Below are 18,226 nucleotides of genomic sequence, written 5' to 3' on the forward strand. Positions count from 1 at the left end.
CAACGCTGTCGTGGTTCGTTCGCGACAAACGGCCTACCACCACCTCACGGACGAATCCGGCACAACGGACCACTAAAGCGGCCTAAATGGCCCAAACTATATTAACACCAAAATTTGAACTACTAAAAATCTGGCAGTCGAACAGCCGCACGTTTCACTCGTGAGTGGCAGAATTACTGTACTGTATTCATTGGGTACTAATTCCACCTGATGTAATATGCTTGCAGGAAGTCTCGAAACGACGTTGTAAACTGCTAGGGTCATACACCCTCTAATCTTGAACGTGTCCTATCGTTACGACGCTGCCAGGCAAGTCTCTCACTGCGACCTGCAGATACCACAACCAGAAATCAATCACCAGGTCATTACCATCCTTGCCCCAAAAAAATGGGGATGCACGTGCTCACATCCCGAACATATATAGCCAGAGAAACATCAAACGAGACGATCTTGCCGAGTGTTTCTCAGAAGGATAACTGTAAGAGGGCGCCAAAGATCAACCTACAGTAGTGGGTGATTTCAATGCTCTCAATACCTCCTGGGGATATGCCAGGGACTACGCGAAGAGAAGCTGTAGTTTGAACAGGCGATTCTGCCAACGGCACGAACAAGGTTAGGAAACAGCGTCAGCAAAGTTGAATTGCTACACTTAAATTTCACTTATAACATTAAAAACTCCACGAGTACGAACCTAGACAAAAATTTAGTAAGCGATCATTTCGCTATAAGCACGTCCATCGTTTTCCCGAAGCTGCGTAGTATCGCGGGGGACGCACTTACGGACTGCCGATGACGACGATGATGATGCATGGTCCTCCCCATTGAAACGGGGTGGTTAGAAATAGTCACCTCGCCTACTTGAGTTACTCCCACGGGCATGCGGTACAGATATTTTATTCAATCATTCTTGTTACACATCTATTCAATCTTCTTTTTCTTCCTCAATATTTCTCTATCTAACTTGTACCGCTACTTAAGCCTGTAGCACAACCGGTCCAATCAAACTCTTCAATGCCTTTCTTCCGACAAATACTCTAAGCGTCTCTTGTCTATATCGACAACAGACCGGATCATACATCCATCAATAATAATTCCAACCGCTTGTAGAAGGTGTACGTTACCTACGGGTCTCAGTGGGTGATACTCGCATTCTATTAGGATTTGCGGAGTGGTTTCCGGATTTTTTTCTGCATCATTACCATGCCTCATCTAGTTGCGAATATTTTTGTCGGTATGTTCTTGTGCTTAGGCACTGAGTTCGAGGTGCAAATAGCAAGGCATTTTCCTTCGTAATATTTTGTAGTTTTCCCTTATTTCTTTCTTCTCAATCTTGTAAATCTCCATGGTCGTTTTTGTTTGCATTATTGCTATCCAATTCACTCTCTCTGTTTACGTCACCTCATTCCTGATGACGTCCGTATGTCTATTTACACCTTCTTTCGCCTTGTACATGTTTGTGACCTTTCTTGCCCTCTTCCTCATTTAGTGTACACGATTTTCAGTCATGCTCCAGCGTGGGCGCTTTCGAAAGGTCGCTGTCACGCAGAGGGCGACCTTTCGAAACGGCGACCTTTCGGAGGGAGACCACTGGTGAGTCAACGGCTGCGTGACGTTCATTCGAGAGACGCATAAGGAAAATTCGAGAGAAGTCGCGCTCACGGCGGGAACCCCGGCGATCGACGAACATCTGCTGCACTAGTAGGAAAGTAGACGGAGCCGCCTACAAAGATGGAAGAGGCAGCAACCGAAACCTGCACAGGCAGCCAGCTGCCCTTTCGTAGTACGAAAACGGTTAGCAGCGGATTTGCTGCCAATGGTTGGATTCAGTCCTGTTATTTTCGTAAAGACATTGGGCACCGCTCATACGTGGGTGGTGCAGAGGTGTATGCTGGCGCCGGACAAGTTCAAGTTCTCACTGAACTATTACAGTCAACAGCTATTCAATTGACGTGTACGGACCAGGAATAATTCCAGGTTTAAATCGTAAGATACATCGGAATAGATATCACAACACCGTGAAACATGGAGTGTGCGGGTACCGACAACCCTGAACTAGGCGCACCACTAACCAAGGTGCAGGTGCGCGTGGCGCCCAGGCTTCGGGGTCAGATGAGATCACCAACTCCAGTGTTCGGCATATCAGCGACGAAGTCTTAGTACACATGACTGTTCCTTAACGAACAGTGCAGGGAGAAGGGCGAATTCAGTCCTGAATCAAAAGGAGCCGCGGTTATAAATATACCAAAACCGTGCAAAACGCCACACCTAGGATCCTTAAGACCCCTATCAGTAACATTGCATATGGGCAAGCTCTACGAGTGGGTGATTGAAACACGGCTCCAAAATTACAAAGAGAAAGAAAGCCTTTCGCTGTCACCATGATATGTTTTCGCACCGCACTCTAGTATCGGAACGCTTTTCTCCTATTTAGAGAGGAGGTCCTCGAATGTGTGCCCATAGGAAGGGAAAATTTTATTCTTGCCCTAGAGATTGAAGTGATTTTGAGAGGATCTCACAACGCAGTCCTTTCAGAGCACAACGAGTTGGACGTGGCGAGCATGCTTTTAACTACATTAGGTACATCCTTTCTCGTACAACAGCTACCTTCGGGCTAGATCAGACAGGATGAGATCAACTTCAAAAGCTAATTAATGCTACACCACAGGGCGCCATAATCTGCCCGTTACTCTGCAACATTCGCATGCGCAGACTCGCCTGTGCCCTACAAAATTCTCACCAGGGTTATACCCTCTAAATGGACTATACCGACGGTGGTTTCTCAGTGGCTATGGTGTCGGGCTGCTGAGCACGAGGTCGCGAGATCGAATTGCGGCCACGGTGGCTGCATTTCGATGGGGGCGAAGTGAGAAAACATCCGTGTACTTAGATTTAGGTGCCTGTTAAAGAACCCCCGGTGGGTGAAATCTCCGGAGTCCTCCACTACAGCGTGCATCATAATCAGAAAGCGGTTTTGGCAAGTAGAACCCCTCATTTAATTAATGCGGGCTATATCACTATGTGGGCCACGAAGCGTTCATTAACGCATAAAGACCAGATTCTGCAGGAGGCTTCGGTGGTGGTGACGGTGACGGTGACAGAGGATTTAGCTGCACACGAGGTGTGGCGGATGTCATCAGAATACACGAAAAATGCTATACCAGTAATGTCGATATTTCGTCGAGGTGGATAACCACATCATCGCCATAGGCATTGGCGCCTGAGTTCTGAGTACATAGATCCCAGGGCAACATTCTTCACATCTCAGTCGGGCTGCTTAAATAAACCCTAGCGGTTAGGGAAATCCTCACCACCATAAGCGAGCCAATCCCCTCCCAGCATCTCGACGCGGTGTTGGCGGACGCTCATCCCGACGTTCGGAAACGAATCTCAGTGGCGCAGGTACCCAAAAGAGTAAGCCTCCATTACACCCTGTGAAAGTGGATGTAAAGCCAAGCTGTTGCTGACGTTAGGTAAGCACGACGTTGGTTAGACACTTCGGACAGACACCACCACCACAAGCAACGTACGTCACTCGTACACGCACGTCTGCGGAACAGCAGCATGCGTGCTCATTCTTACAGGCGCTCTGCGAAGCGCAAGTGCTTTATTAAACTACTTTTCAAAGTGTGTAAGAGAATTCGTAGAGTACGACTTACACATCAACTGCAGACATGATAGCTTCGGAGTGTAATGCGACCATGACAGAATAATGGCACTGTCAGATGAGGATATTGCCTGAAGACGTAATCTGATGACGTCTCCACGTCAAACTGAATTCACGCCATCTCGCCTGTGTCAAGTGATGATGACACCCAATGAGGTCACGACTTTCCCATGGAGAGAGCAGCACACTGTGTGCTTCCGCTTATTTGCACTGTCTCGGGTATCAGCCCACATATTTATGGGAGTGCCGTGCACCCGGACACAAAAAATCGCAACCAACTACAGGTTAACAGCTTTGCTGTAAACGATGCACTGCTACTACCACGCAGCCAGACGTACCGCGAGAGTCCAATAGCTGCATAAACAATTCTGAGCCTCATCTAAGAGCACTCGCAGCTCTAACTCAATATGCGCAAAAGGTTATAACAGATTGAGACGGTAACATCCTCAAAGGAGGCGATGCGCTACGGTCATTGAAATGCGTTATTAGGGATATCTTCGGCAAACAAAAAAGCATATTTCAGACCCAAAAAGATTCACCAACAACAGAAAAGCCTGAGAGATCAACATTTTGGATAGCTAACACTTACTGGAAGAAAGGAGAAGAAATTATCTTTAGGAACGCGGCCGCAGGACACGATAAAATTGAAATTCTATTAAGCAAGGCAACTCGGTCCAAACAGCAGGGCAGTTTTGACTTATGTCACATAGAAAGTGATTATAAGGAAGAAAATTCCAGTCGGATCGTGTAAAATGAAAGTTAACCTCTGCTACAAAGGTAAAATTGATTAGGGTAAGACGAGCTGGTACATGCAAGTTACAGGAACGTCGGTGACATATAAGATGACGGTGCAAGCCATCAAATTAAAGCTGTCGAATTGCATGGAAAAATATGATATACTGGGGGAACTACAGCATGTGTTACACCCTTCCAGATGCTTAGAATATAATATGTTTCTACTAACGCACAGCATGGTCAAATGTACAACTCCTCACATTAGTCTGAGCATACTTTCCAACACTATGCACATAGGCTATGCGTGCGACTTTGACAACGGAACAACATAACGTTGGTGGTGGCACTGACGGCGTGGGAGCATCCGTAGCGTGCACACAACCGTTAATGGAACACAAAAGATTGTAAGTAAAGCCTTTAGGGCTGCCCTATGAAACCAGCTATCAGCATCTTGCCAGCGCGCAAAGATGAACACCGTAGGTCTACATTTGTTGTGCGAAAATACGCGAATGTGTTAGCGACTTTTGCATTATTAGAGTAAATAGCAAGCACGGCCTCTCCTTTTCATTATTTTATGGCACTAAAGATCACAATGGCACCAATGGTGACTCGGCCCTTCAAACTGTGGATATATATTGACAAATATTTTATCACTTCCTAAGATACAGCACTTGGCAAAAAGTTATTAAACTGCAGAACTAAAAAGTTGTCCTTAGCAAGGGTGTTTAGCGTTAAAGATGGCAGATATGTATTTTCTATTTTCCTAATATATCTTTTCCATGGCAAAATATATCGTATGTCAAAAATATTCTCGAAATATTCCAAGCTAATAGGTCGGAACAACAGGTATGCACCATTTCATGACCGCATAACTGAACAACCCCGACTTTGCTGGTAATAAGCATTAAAATAAAGCGTCAATAAATGTGTATGAGAATCTCTCATCCAGATAGGTTTCATGTTGGCCGCATTTTTTCTTACGAGGAAACCACAGATTTCCTTACACTCAATCCCAAAAATAATGCGGTCTGCATGAATTTACCACAGAAGCAGATCATATTATAGGTTGACTGTCTTTCCATCTCCTTTGATGGGTGCTGCTTCAGTCAGGTCGCGCCAACATACCATATATTAATTCCATTTGCATCAGCATTTGTTGACTTCACAATGCTTGTATAAGCATAGATCACTTCTTAGAACATAGGTAATTCTCTTTGCTTTGTAATGGCATTCTTAAACCTTCTTTGAGAAACTCATGGCCTTGTAGATTCTGGCCTTTATTAATCATTTCTTTCCATCCGTTTCATGATTTCGAACTCTACGGTACCTTTTATTTTCACATATTTGCAGACCCAGCTGAACATACTTTCATTCTTATGTCATTCAGCGGCGAAGGCCACAGATTTTTCTTGAAACCTGGTTTGATTGAGAAATTAAACAGTAACCTTCCAATATTCTTCCGTGAAATGATTGAGGTGATAGCGTTTCCGCGGAATATCTGCCTTCAAGGTGGCGAACCTTGGAGGTTCCCGCAGAACTACTCCGTCAAACACTTGCCTTTGCTTCGTGTTGTCGACAAATTCGACTTCGCCCTGCCATCTGCTAGCCGCCTGGTTAGCTCAGATGGTACAGCGCCTGCCCCGGAAATGCGGTGGTACCGGGTTCGAGTCCCGGAGCAGGACGAATTTTTCTTAAACTTCGAGGCTTTTCTTTCGAGGAACTCGTATGGGTTTCCTTTGTAGCAGTTGCTACGAACGGGTGGATGTCTGATTTTCCCGCTATTCGTTACTTCTCTCCACCTTGCGGGTTCCCGCAGAACTACTATCTCATCCCTTTCACCTGTTGCTTGATTGCTTCCGTTTCCACTGGAGACACTCTGTAAGGATGCGGACAAACAGGACGTGCGGACTCGTCCGTTATAATGCGGTGCTTTGTGATGGACGTGCGCCGTACTTTGGTCGACGTTGAAAAACCGTCTGCAAATTCATTCACGTGACTCAGTAGATGATCTTTCCGATGGTCTGGCAGAGCAGTCTTAACGTGAATCTGTTCTTTTAGGCTGGGTAACTCAGATTGCAGAGACGCTGCGATTTCTAATAGGGCAATGTCAGTAACATCAATGATTTCGCGAAGAAATGCGATTGTCGTGCCTCGAGGTACATTCCGATATTCGTTGCTAAAGTTTCTTAGTAAGATGACTAAACATTTGTTGCGCACCTGAAGAAGCCATCTGGCTATGCAAATGTGGCGCTCAAGAAGCAGAGGGGTGTTTGCCTCCGCAAGTCCTTCGGTGTCGTCCTCCATGTCGCATCGGACAAGAGTAAGCACGCTGCTCTTGGGTGGTAACGTGACCTGATCGTCAGCTACGTGAAGCGCGATGGCACGGGCGTTGCCATTGCTGTTCGGTATGGCTTGCGTAGTAGCGAAGCCTCTTGCAAGTCAAATGATGGCACCGTTCGCCTGAAGGAAATTCATGTCGAATATAAGGTCCTTCGAACATTCAGGAAGAATGACGAAGTCGCCCATGTACGTGAAGCCCCGAATGTTGACTTGTGCCATGCACCGGCCCATAGGAGCTATGAGGTTCCCTCCTGCAGTAGGAATCTGAGTCCCGGTCCATTGTTCACGATACACTTTGTTCTTTGTTCAGGATACGCGCGAGATTCTGGCTCATAACAGACGTGCCCACACCCGTGTCGATTAATGCCATACTTTGTGGTCATCTATGGTAACAGGTACGTCGCAAGGTACTGACACCGAACTACACTACTTTCTCTGCGTCTCAATTATGTCATATCGCGGTCGTCTTAGTGGGGGATCTTCAGCGTTTGCAATGTCAGCGACGTCACCTACGCAAATCGCGGTACACAGTTCTTCCGGGAGGCAGGGCTGGGTGAGCAACGCCTTGTTGCGCTCGGCGTGAAGATGGGGCTGGAAGACCGGTTTCGGGCGGGTGACGGTGACCGGGGGACACGGAATCATGGGGCAAATGAGGTCCTGGCGTCCCCGAGGTAGGCTTCAATCTCCAGGGGGCGTTCATCATTGCGCGGGCACGGCGCATTCAGTGAAAATCCACGGAGCCCAGCTCGGCGGTAAATACACGCCCTGTAGAGGTGATCGGCTCCAGCGCAATGAAAACACAAGGGCCTCCGGTCTGCAGTGCGACATGCGTCGCTCTTGTGGGGTGGTCGTGTTTCACATATGAATGGTGTGTGGTGAGTCCTGAAGTCGCCAGTTGCTTGTTCAACGGCGCGCACACCAGGAAAGATCGGGAGGTCGCGCCCATCGTAAAAAGTCGGAGACAACAAATTTCTATCAGCTTCTGCATACAACATGCGAGGCTGTGGCTCCTGTACCTCGTGCTGTGGTGTCTCGCTTCGCTCCGAGATTTGTACTGCGTGCCTGATTTCCTCCCGGAAGACCTCAGCCAGAGCGAGTCGCGGTACCGATGCCAGAGCCACCTGAAGCTTTTGAAGCTCTTCTTGGACAACAAGCCTAATGAGCTCCCGCAAGGCTTCGGTATTGTCCAAGGGCATAACGAGAGGGTCACGAGATAGGGTCGACAGGTCGCGATTGTACTGCCTTGTTTGCTGCTGCGGTGCCTTTTCCATTGATATGGCTTCCGCGAGAAACTCTGTAACGGTCTTTGATGGGTTGCTTATTAGTCCACCGAGTAACTCTTGCTTGACGCCGCCCATCAAGTTCCTGAGCTTCTTTTCTTCCGGCATGGATGGATCCGCGCGTCGGAAAAGTCGGCACATATCTTCCACAAACATTGCGACGCGTTTGTTCGGCCGCTGCACTCTCACCTGAATTGCAGATTCAGCTCGCTCCTTGCGATAGGCGCTGGCGTATGTGCTGCTTAGCTACCGTCGGAACTAGTCCCATGTCGATAGGGCCACCACACGGTTCTCAAACCATGTCCGCGCATAGTCCTCGAGGGCAAAGTAGGCGTTGCGTAGCTTGCGCTCTGGAGTCCAGCAGTTGAATTCTGCGACACGCTCAAAGTGATCGAGCCAGTCCTGAACATCTTCGAAGGTGTCCCCATGGAAGGATGTGGGGATTCGCGGCTGATTAAGGACGACCTCGGTCGGTGCGGCTGAGGAAGAAGACGGAACTGAGGTATTCATCCTTATGACTCGATTGGGTAGCGGCTCGTGCTCAGGTGGTAGTCCTTGAAGTCGGCCGCTTGTCCGTACGTGAACTGGATTCAGCTCGACCAGAGTTCGTCCTGGGCTTGTAGGCGGTGTTCAATCTGGGAGTGGTAGCATGTACCCAGCACCTCCGCCAGTAAAATGTAACGTAGAATAAAGACGGAGTCTTACAAATAGACGCTGCCATTTATTGGCGGGCCAGGAGAAGAACGTGCCACTCACGCGCTTCATCGTCTTTCAGGACGCCGACCTTTGTGCGTGGAGCCCCACATCATTGTGTCAATATATATATATATATATATATATATATATATATATATATATATATATATATATTTATTTATATAAATAATCGGTTACTGCGAAAGAATGTCTGGCCCTCATTTGGGCTACCGTAAAAAGATAATCATGCCTTATGCTGGTTATGTTCACTAAAAAATCGACTGATCGGCTGGCCCGTTGGGCATTGCGCATACAAGAGTACGACGTCCTCGTTGGCTACCGCTCAGGCCGAAATCATTCAGACGCAGACGCTCTACCCGGTCCCCCCAGCCTTCCGGTCCAGTCCGCTCGTCTATTTCCACTTGGGGTGCCTTAACCCTCAACATTTCCGACATGCCTTTAGAGCAGTGCAGACCCATTGATCTTTTCGCCTATTGACTTCCTGTCTAGCCAGTCGCCAGCGCTGATCTTTCGGACGCTCCGTCTTCATGTCACGCTCTTCATATTCGGGGTAACCTGCTATACCGCCGCAACTACAGCTGGTGTGCCTGCAAGTAGGTATACCCCGACACCTCCGCTCCAATATCTGTGCCAGGTTCCCCGACGACCCACAGTGCGGTCACGCTGATGTGTTAGAGACATACTCTTGCCTCCAGCTTCGGCACTACGGGCGCGGTATGTACCGTTTCATTTGACATGATGTCCAGTCATCCCATATATGCCAACTACGCAAGACGCCACCTCAGCATGCCGCCAGCCCCTTGCAACCTTTACCATGTCCTGCGCGAGCGTTCGACGGCGTCGGCAGTTACCTATATGGTCCGCTTCCCAACACTCCAAGCGGCAACCGCTGGGTTCTTGTTGCTATCTACCACGCCACGCGGTACACTGAAACTTCAGCCCTAGAATCTGCCGCAGCAAAAGACATCGCCAGTTTTATCCTTCACAACCTGATTTTACGCCATGTAGCCGGCATATCAGCGAATCTTCACGTAACCAAGACAGCACCATCTCCACTTGGTCGACGAGTACATTTCGTCGTTCCGTCTGGGTTGGAGGGAGGGCATAGCGCCTATCGATTTCACTACGTGTGGACGCGGAAGCGGAGCGCCCTTGGTTGGAATGGCAAAAAAAAAAAGAGTAAGATAAAGTTGGGTGACTCGTGTTCGTAGCGCCAGTACGATCAGGCAGTTCTAAGAGTGTGCTACGCGTTTCCTCTGGCCCTGGCACTCCGCTTTAACCTCTCGGTTCGCGATAGCATTTTAGCCCCAGCAGAAATTTGTAGCTACTTCGGGGGGAAGGAAGGGTTTGTTTCACATCAGTACGGAAAGGCTCTGTGCCGATAGCTCATCACATTATCGCGAAACGAGGGGTGGCGGCAACACCAAATTCCCAAAATATGCAAAAAGGAGGCGAAAGGTCTGCTAAGAAAGTGTCATGGCCTACTTGTTCTCTTTCCTAGCCTGCTTTCGCTTTCATTCGAATTCTACATTTTGAGCCATTGCTACACAACTGAACAGGACGTCCGCCAGCAAAGATGATAAGTAATTTCTGTCATTTGAATTATTCATCAGCAACCTTTTTAGTGGAAACGGAATTCAATGCGAAGTGCAGCTTGGCTGCAATTGCGTGCCTACATTCACAAAAAGTTTCTTACGTAATGCTGGTTTAAATAAAACATTTCCCCAATTTTATAGACTGACTTTTATTGCCGAAGCGGACTACAGAATCGCAAGCAAGATTACGAAGAACTGTCCATTCGTCTGATTTATTTTTGCAAGGTAAGAGAAACAGTGGTCTTATATTGAGCTTCGCACGCATAGTTTGACGCAGACTTGTAAGTATGGGCAAGACACATCGCCGAACAATATACAAACAAACTTTGTGCAAATAGAACAACAGAAAATACAAATTTAACGCTAATGTGTCATTATTTTGTCGTTTGTTTAGCGGCAGGTGTGCCGGTGACATGGATAAACGCATCATGACGAAAACGAATATGTGCGCATTGCAGGATCAAGCAGCTGTAGATCAAGCGTTCAAGGCGTTGTTCCTCCAGCGTCCACAGCTGCTACTTCGGCCCAAATTTGAAGGCAGCCTTCAAGTATCAGAATCGTTGCTTGCTTATGAAAGCGTTAACCAGGGAGAAACTATTAACTCTTCTTGAGCTGCAGTAGTAACGGTGACAGTGACAGATATCTTCGTATCGATGCATAAACGTATCACGTACCCATTTAAGCTCTGTGAAACAGTATTTTATTGCTAGCCAGACATTGTACCCTTAACGTGAACCCCATTTTATGGACACTTCTTCCCCTATTACGACTATTTGTGGCCTATCGGTTCTGCAGGTAGAAACGCTTTCGCCATACTCATTCTCGATACGTTTTCATGCTGTCATAAAGTGCTTAATAAAAACTTCTCTTGTGAAGCATGCAAAATGTTGGCTAATTTCTCATGTGGGTAACAGCCTGTGGTATTATTTATCCGTTTTGCGGAGGATGCAAGAATAAACACGGAAAACGGAAAAAAGCCTCTTTGTAGGGATGATAGAAACGTTTCCTTGAAGAGTTTTTAGATATAGACGGCAAAAATCTGGAGTTACTCATGTTGTATTTTTTACATAAAAAATAAAACTCGGATACAGCACAGAAGATAGAACAATTAGTTGCGCATAGTCCTGACGCAAGTGACGAGTTGAACTTTGGATCTTCTCAGTCAGCAGGAAATGGATACGTGCCTTCGGGCTGCTTACTCCCTACCTCCCGAGATGCAAAGTACCTCCCGTAGATATACGGGCAACGTGTGGCAAATAACGTTATAGTTTGACCCCTACATCCTAAACAAAGCTTTTGCGTAGCTTGAGCTATCTTGAAAGCAAATAAACTGACGGAGAAGATGCAAATAAGCATTCGGTAATTTGTGCTGTGGAGCAGTACATTGTAAATCTTCAAACTATTATCATAAATAAATGCTATAACGCTGTCATTGATCTGATGGGTCAACATGTATCAGGGGATTTTACTTGATATATGCAGAAAGCACCATGAGTTGACCAGATTCAGGTCTGTTCGACCATATCGCTTTAGTTTACCTGAAAGTGCCTAGAAAACACGATTTACTAAATCTTATGGAGAAGCAGTGTCATCGTCGATTGCCGATGCACTTTTCAAAATGGCAACTTGTGAAGAAGGGCACTAACGAGAATTAACGAACGAATATAAGAAACCACGCAGGATATCCTTTGAAAGTTCTATAAATGACGCGTAAGCATTTCGTAATACTTAGATATTTCATGGTAGTATGCTCGTGTGTTTGGTATAATTGCGAGAACGACCGCGCAAAAGTCGAGACAGGCAGAAGCTCGGTTTGAACACCGAAACGTTATTTCAGAGCTGCACGAGACAATGTACAATATGCGAGCTGAAACGGTGTTTACCAATGGTATAGATAGCCCGTAGTGGATATGGGAGTGAGCTGAAGGGATGGAGGCGATGTAGCAACTCACGAAAACATGTGCAACATATATTGTGTACACTGGCTCCTGTTCTTCGTTTGGTCTTTCGTTTGGCTCTTGGTTTTGTTCTTCGTGGATCTATTGTTGACTTTGAAATTGGATAACAGAGCCTTTGCGTGCTACCGCTCTTTCCTGGAAGATGAGCACTTGCAGATGGCTGCTGTAGTACGTGACGCAAGTGAAGAGTGTCACGCTTGGTGGGCCTCGTACGTAGACGTGGTTCATGACGCTGCTTCATCTCGATGTGGGAATCATGACATCAGTGAAGAGTCATAGTCCGTAGGATTTGTCGAGGTAATCACGAAGCCAAATTTCGTTGGCTTTCGGGATGTCGACGTTAAAGTCTCCCGCCGCAATCGTCGGCATTATCTTTTCTATTGGTATCAGGGTAGGGAGGCAAGACAAAGGGGTTACATTTACTTACTGCGCTCGCCTTGGCGCCAGTACAGTCACTGGAACAGCCTTGCGGCAATAAGAATTACAGCTGAACGCGACGCAAGGTGAAAAGATGAGGCAAGCAAGTTATTGCAGGTGACGGTGCCTGGTTGTCTCTTAACGTCCCCATCAGTATAAGCTTAATTGGTTTTTAGCGCCTTATTCATGAACATCCAACTGTTATAAACCTGATGAACTTGGTGCGTGGCCGATATTTTAAAAGCGATGGGCTATAGCGAAAGTGAGTGCCAATAAGTGAATTCTAAAATAATTTGCTTCTTGGTGTTCAATCTGAAGATAGTGGAATCAGACATGGCGCATTTTTGGTTATCAAGTGGGCCCCCTGAAATTTTCAGTGTATTAGAACGGCTGCTGTATGATTTTATACTGAAGTGACGAGTGTATTCTTTTCCGTCGCCGACCTAAAGCACTTCGAAGAACATAAAATAACTGCTTGTAAAAATTATATCATAAGTTTCTTCTAACTGAAAGTATGTTGAAAGAAAATATAAATACAAAGAAAGAAGAATTAGGAATTTGTCTCTATTTTCATGAAACGCTGCACTCTAAGAACCAACACTTAACCTGCAATAGTTGCACCACCTGAGCAGTAAAAAGCTCCTCAATGGCCTCTGAGAGGTTCGAAAAAAGGAGTGTCAAGGGCTTTTGACATAGCTTTCTATACAGCTGCTGCTACTACACCATCAAAAGATGCAGCCATAGCTGTTGAGTGACGTACTGCAGTTTCAGCGTACCCACATTAGTTCTCTAATACAAAAGCCTGAGCCTCAGGAGACCAACATCGCTTCCATACTATACCTTGCAAAATTTGAAGGCGGTGGTCTCTCGCAGGACATTTTGAACAGCGCGCAGGATGGGAACCTTCGCAAAAAGAACATCACTCACCTCTGAGAGGAACGCGCCTTTGAATCGCGGAATTCTCCGCAAATGCGACAACGAAGATCTCATCTAAACTCCCTAATACTATGAGCTTATCGCAAGCAGTGAACTCATTACAGTGGTCGGGGAGAAAGGCTTAAACTCCGTATAATAAAGCTCATGCTTTGATCTCTAGCCGTCTAGTTGTGCTTGCAAAAGTGACAATGACCAGCTCTGCGGGGACTTTCTAATTCTCAGAAAGCTGTAAACCTCAGTAGATGGCAATGACACCTGCTGAGCAAAGCATGTGACCAAACTCGGAAGCACACAGATTCGCATGGACTCCCCGTACTGGCCCATTAAGTAAGCTAGATGAGCAGGAACAAAAGGTTTCGCCAGGTGATGCACAAGGATTCCACACTTTAGAAGGTCGGAGACACAGTTCTGGTCTCTCGAGCAACATAGAATGCCCCCTCTGCCAAATTGGCGAAAATTGGTATTGCCCTGGAAGTGAAGGTCAGGTTTTCGCAGCTCTTCTTGAATCGATTTTAGCCTTTTACACGCGGATACCTTCCCCATTGGTTGGCGCCAGGCCAACTGGGGCGCTGAGAATGTCACTGCACAAAAAAGCCTGTATCTGAGTAACATTAGTGGGAACGGAAGCCATCAAGAAAAAGAGCGCTGCCCGGATAAGAAAGTGACCCAAGTCTCTTATTAACAAGATCAACCAGATTGTGAGAGGCTAATAAAAACACAACAGAGCACAAATAAACAGGCCCATACTTGACCAAACACCCGCAAAATGAGGCCTGGGGAGAGGGTCAGCAGAACACCAAAAGAAACGAAGGTGGAAGCGAATTAGTAAAGCGCTGGTGATGAGCCTGACGGGAGTCTGTGTTTCGTCCTATATAATATGCTGTAGAGGCGCCTGGCTAATAGGTGGTTCTTCTATGTTACAATATAATTTTTTCTGTGTGTATGCAGCGGTCAAGTTACAAAGTTAATGTCATGTAATTTTCCTGTTTCGCAACTAATACAGGCAACCGTTCATGTAAATTCACCCCGTATGAGCTTAAGACAGCGATGACACGAAGACAAAGATGATCCTTGATGTAACTCGAGGAAAGAATGAAGAGAGCACATGCAAGTCACTCGATGTGCCACGCGAAAGGCAGCACTAGTGCTAGCTATCATTGGCCTGCTACATTCAAGTGCCTCTGGAAAGTTGCGTGCTCGGATGTGCTTTTATGCAGAGTTCTAATCTCTTGAAAGAGCTGCAGGCGTTGCCGATAATGAGATATACATGTCATTGTCGCCTGATGCATTCTGCTGTGTTGCAGATAAAGCAACAGGAGCTACTGGTATTCCTGAAAACTTTTAACACTTCAGCACCGCCCTTGAGCCTACTGGCCATCTTATACTCCGCAAATGCGTACAGATTTCTTTTTCTGCGTAAAAGGAAATGTAAATGTGTTAAAAGGACCTCAGGCTAGACGTGATGGAATCGATGGAACAGACAAGACGTCGATAGTGTTAATGGTGCACCGTCCAATTATTCCATTGAACTGCTTCCCTGGCGTGTGGGATTCTTTTTTGCAGACTGCAACGTTCGCCCTAACATGAGAATCTGCAAAAACACCACCCATATGTTTGGCTATAGATAGCTATAAGCTTTGACGGTAGGACGTCGCAGAATCTTGCGGACCAACGAACACAGCCACGCAGCTGGGAGTCATCTGCTGAGCTTCGTGGTTCCTGTAGCTGCATAACACCGTGGAGCTATCGTACAAAGGGCGCATTCTTGAGAGCTTGTGACGGCACAATTGTTTGGAGACACAAACCAGCTGCAGGCTTGCTTTTCTAGAAAAGCTGCGTAGCCACGCACGAAAACGTGCGCATCTCAGCCGCTGACATTTACTGCAAAGTATTCTTCGCCCCATTCAAGGCATTTACCTCTTCTAAATAGATTCTTGTTTTACAGTGGAGCTGCTTATGCGGACCCTCTGCACTCGATGTTGTACTGCACTAAGAAGGGGCCACATCCCCTAGCGGCAGATGAAAAGAACTGAACAGGGCGAAAGGAGCTGGAGTGACCCTTTCCCTATGTGAGAATGCAACCTCATACACCAATCTTATATGGTTGTCACACAGTGCATTTTCGGCGATTGAGCAAGATCGACATCGGATATACCGGCCTTTGATTCAAGCCTGCCACAAAAGAAACAGATGTTATGCTGGCGGTTTGCGGCCAACAATCAGTGCCCAGTGCTTGAGATGCGATACTAACAGCGCGCGGATGTCAGCCCTTCTTGCGCCAGCAAGAACTGCCGGCAGCCACATCATCATCATCATCATCATCGTTATGCCCACTGCAGGGCAAAGGCCTATCCCGTACTTCTCCAACAACCCCGGTCATGTAGTAATTGTGGCCATGTCGTCCCTGCAAACTTCTTAATCTCATCCGCCCACCTAACTTTCTGCCGCCCCTGCTACGCTTCCCTTCCCTTGGAATCCAGTTCGTAACCCTTAATGACCATCGGTTATCTTCCCTCCTCATTACATATCCTGCCCATGTCCATTTCTTTTTGTTGATTTAAACTAAGATATCATTACCTCGCGTTTGTTCCCTCAACCAATCTGCTCTTTTCTTATTCATTAACTTTACACCCATTATCCTTATTTCCATAGCTCGTTGCGTCATACTCAATTTAAGTTAAACCCTTTTCGTAAGCCTCCAGGTTTCTGCCCCGTAGGTGAGTACTGGTAAGACACAGCTATTATACACTTTTCTCTTGTGGAACAATGGCGACCTACTGTTCATGATTTGAGAATGCCGGCCAAACGGACCCCAGCCCATTCTTATTCTTCTGATTATTTTCGTCTCATGACCCGGATCCGCCGTAACTACCCGCCATAATAACATGTATTCCCTTACCACTTCCAGTGCCTTGCTACCTATTGTAAATTGCTGTTCTCTTCCGAGGCTGTTAAACATTACTTTAGTTTTCTGCAGATTAATTTTTAGACACGTTCTTTTGCTTTGCCTCTCCAAGTCAGTGTGCGTGCATTGCACTTCGTCCCCTGAGTTACTAAGCAAGGCAATATCATCAGCGAATCGCAAGTTACTAAGGTATTTTCCATTAAATTTTATCCCAAATTCTTCCCAATCCAGGTCTCACAATACCTCCTGTAAACACGTGTGAATAGCATTGGAGAGATCGCATCTGCCTGCCTGACACCTTTCTTTAATGTGATTTTGTTGCTTGCTTTATGGGGGACTACGGTGGCTGTGGAGCCGCTATACATATCTTTCGGTATTTTCACATACGGCTCTACTACACCCTGATTCCGTAATGCCTCCATGACTGCTGTAGTTTTGACCGAATCAAACGCTTTCTCGTAATCAATGAAAACTATATATAAGGGTTGGTAATATTCCGCACATTTCTCTATTACCCGATTGATAGTGTGAATATGGACTATTGTTGAGTAGCCTTTACGGAATACTGCCTGGTCCTTTGCTTGACAGAAGTCTTCGGTGTTCCTGATTCTATTTGCGATTACCTTAGTAAATAGTTTGTAGGCAACTGACGGTAAGCTGATCGGTCTGAAATTTTTCAAGTCCTTGGCGTCCCTTTTCTTATGGATTAGGATTATGTTAGCGTTCTTCCAAGATTCCGGTACGCTCGAGGTCATAAAGCATTGCGTATACAGAGTGGCCAGTTTCTCTAGATCAATCTACCCATCTTTCAAGAAATCTGCAGTTACCTGATGCTCCCCAGCTGCCTTCCCCATCTGCATAGCTGACAAGGCTTTCTTTACTTCTTCCGGCGTTACCTGTGGGATTTCGAATTCCTCTAGGCTATTCTCTCTTACATTATCGTCGTCGGTGGCACTCGTACTGTATAAATCTCTATAGAACTCATCAGCCACTTGAACTATCTCATCCGTATTAGTAATGATATTGCCGGCTTTGTCCCTTAACGCATACATCTGATTCTTGCCTAGTCACAGTTTCTTCTTCACTGCTTTTAGACTTCGTCCTTTCCTGAGGGCATGGTCAATGCTATCCATATTACACTTCTTTATGTCAGCTGTCTTACGCTTCTTGATTAACTTTGAAAGTTCTGCCAGTTCTATTCTAGCTGTAAAGTTAGAGGTTTTCATGTATTGGCGTTTCTTGATCACATCTTTCGTCTCCTGCGATAGCTTACTGGTACCCTGTCTAACGGAGTTACCACCGACTTCTATTGCACACTCCTTAGTGATGCCCACAAGATTGTCGTTCATTGCTTCAACACTAATGTCCTTTTCATGAGTTAAAGCCGAATACCTGTTCTGTAGCTTGATACGGAATTCCTGTAGTCTCCCTGTTACCGCAAACTCATTTATTGGCTTCTTATGTACAAGTTTCTGCCGTTCCCTCCTCAAGTCTAGGCTAATTCGAGTTCTTACCATCCTATGGTCACTGCAGCGTACCTTGCCCAGCACGTCTACATCTTGTATGATGCCAGGGTTAGCGCAGAGTATGAGGTCTATTTCATTTCTAGTCTCGCCGTTCGGGCTCCTCCACGTCCACTTTCGGCTATCCCGCTTGCGGAAGAAGGTATTCATTATCCT

The 18,226-nt window shown here is 46.3% G+C and overlaps 1 long non-coding RNA gene across 1 annotated transcript in view; it reads left to right on the forward strand.

Annotated features, from left to right (window-relative positions):
• Positions 1-10,560, forward strand: part of LOC142559635 (uncharacterized) — a 59,959-nt gene extending 49,399 nt beyond the window's left edge. The window contains exon 3 of the long non-coding RNA XR_012823184.1: positions 10,473-10,560. This is a non-coding gene — a long non-coding RNA (uncharacterized LOC142559635). The remainder of the gene's footprint in view (positions 1-10,472) is intronic.
• Positions 10,561-18,226: the final 7,666 nt, after the last annotated feature.

Source organism: Dermacentor variabilis, chromosome 10, assembly GCF_050947875.1.
Source record: "Dermacentor variabilis isolate Ectoservices chromosome 10, ASM5094787v1, whole genome shotgun sequence".
In the NCBI taxonomy this organism is placed as follows: domain Eukaryota; kingdom Metazoa; phylum Arthropoda; class Arachnida; order Ixodida; family Ixodidae; genus Dermacentor; species Dermacentor variabilis.